Source organism: Triticum aestivum, chromosome 7B (genome assembly GCF_018294505.1).
Source record: "Triticum aestivum cultivar Chinese Spring chromosome 7B, IWGSC CS RefSeq v2.1, whole genome shotgun sequence".
NCBI lineage: Eukaryota > Viridiplantae > Streptophyta > Magnoliopsida > Poales > Poaceae > Triticum > Triticum aestivum.
The window spans coordinates 181,844,917-181,847,007 of record NC_057813.1 but is presented as its reverse complement, the minus strand read 5'-3'; positions in this window follow the sequence as shown (position 1 = coordinate 181,847,007).

The following is a 2,091-nucleotide window of genomic DNA, read 5'->3' as shown; positions in this document are numbered from 1 at the left end:
GTCCGATGATCAGGTTATCAGAAAAGCCTCAAGAAGAGAAAAACCTGAAAGGAAGATAAAGAGTGAAGGTATGCGGATCCAAGGGCGGTTGAGCCGCATTGTGGACCGCGGTCTAGTTGTGCCTCTGTCCATGCCCATGGCATTTTAAGTGTGTAGTTATGTACGCGCGACACAAATTTAACCGCTTGATTGGTACTAGGACGAAGGCCGAATTGCTAGTTGAGCTCTGGACGAGCCGGACGGTCCTGCTGCAGAGTAGTTCAGACTCGCTTGACGATGTCCGAGGGCTTTATTGACGAATTGAGGTTCTTCCTAAGAAGGCTGCTCTGTACTTCTGCTGCAAGGGTCGCGGTGTGCTCCTCAGTACGGAGGGAGCGCTCCGTATTTCCATTGACTGTTATGACATCGCGAGGTCCGGGCATCTCGAGCTTAAGTTATGCATAGTGCAGCACCGCATTGAATCTAGGAAATGCGGTTCATCCGAGCAGTGCATGATAACCACTACTGAAGGGGACGATGCCGAAGATTAACTCTTTGCTTCGGAAATTATCCGAGGATCCGAAGACCACTTCCAGTGTGATTGAGCCTGTACAACAGGCCTCTACACCTGGTATGACACCTTTAAAGGTGGTTTTTGTAGGTTTGATCCTTGAGGGATTAATACCCATTTTGCATACTGTATCCTGATAGAGCAGGTTCAGGCTGCTGCCACCATCCATGAGGACTCGTGTGAGGTGGAATCCGTCAATAATTGGGTCAAGAACTAGTGCGGCTGAACCGCCATGATGGATACTAGTCGGATGGTCCCTACGATCGAAGGTGATTAGACAGGAGGACCATGGGTTGAACTTCTGGGCGACTGGCTCCATCGCGTAGACGTCCCTGAGTGCGCGCTTGCGCTCCCTCTTGGGGATGTGGGTGGCATATATCATGTTTACCGTTTTTACTTTGGGGGGAAATCTCTTCTGTCCCTCTGTGTTCGGTCGGGGTTCCTTGTCATCGTCCTCGCTTTGCGACCCTTTCTCCTTATTCTCGGCGTTTAACTTGCCGGCCTGTTTGAAAACCCAACATTCTCGGTTGGTATGATTGGCTGGTTTATCCGGAGTGCCATGGATTTGGCATGGTCGATCTAGTATGTGGTCCATACTGGACGGGCCCGGATTGTTCCTTTTAAATGGCTTCTTCCACTGACCAGACTTAGAGCCACTGAATCCGGCGTTGACCGCCATATCTTCGGTACTATCACCGTTGCTTCGACGCTTATGTCTATTGCGTCGAGGCTTGCCGTTGCTATTTCTGGCTTCAGAAGTGCCAGGTTGGCTTGTATTGTTGTTGCTACGGGCTAGCCAGATGTCTTCTCCCGCACAGAAGTGGGTCATGAGTGCCGTAAGGGCTGACATGGACTTCGGTTTTTCCTGGCCGAGGTGTTGATGACCCACAAGTATAGGGGATCTATCGTAGTCCTTTCGATAAGTAAGAGTGTCCAACCCAACGAGGAGCTGAAGGAAATGATAAGCAGTTTTCAGCAAGGTATTCTCTACAAGTACTAAAATAAGTGGTAACAGATAGTTTTGTGATAAGATAAATTGTAACGAGCAACAAGTAACAAAAGTAAATAAGGTGCAGCAAGGTGGCCTAATCCTTTTTATAGCAAAGGACAAGCCTGGACAAACTCTTATGATAGGAGAAGCGCTCCCGAGGACACATGGGAATATCGTCAAGCTAGTTTTCATCACGCTCATATGATTCGCGTTCGGTACTTTGATAATTTGATATGTGGGTGGACCGGTGCTTGGGTACTGCCCTTACTTGGACAAGCATACCACTTATGATTAACCTCTATTGCAAGCATCCGCAACTACAACAAAAGTATTAAGGTAAACCTAACCATAGCATGAAACATATGGATCCAAATCAGCCCCTTACGAAGCAACACATAAACTAGGGTTTAAGCTTCTGCCACTCTAGCAACCCATCATCTACTTATTACTTCCCAATGCCTTCCTCTAGGCCCAAATAATGGTGAAGTATTATGTAGTCGACGTTCACATAACACCACTAGAGGTTAGACAACATACATCTCATCAAAAT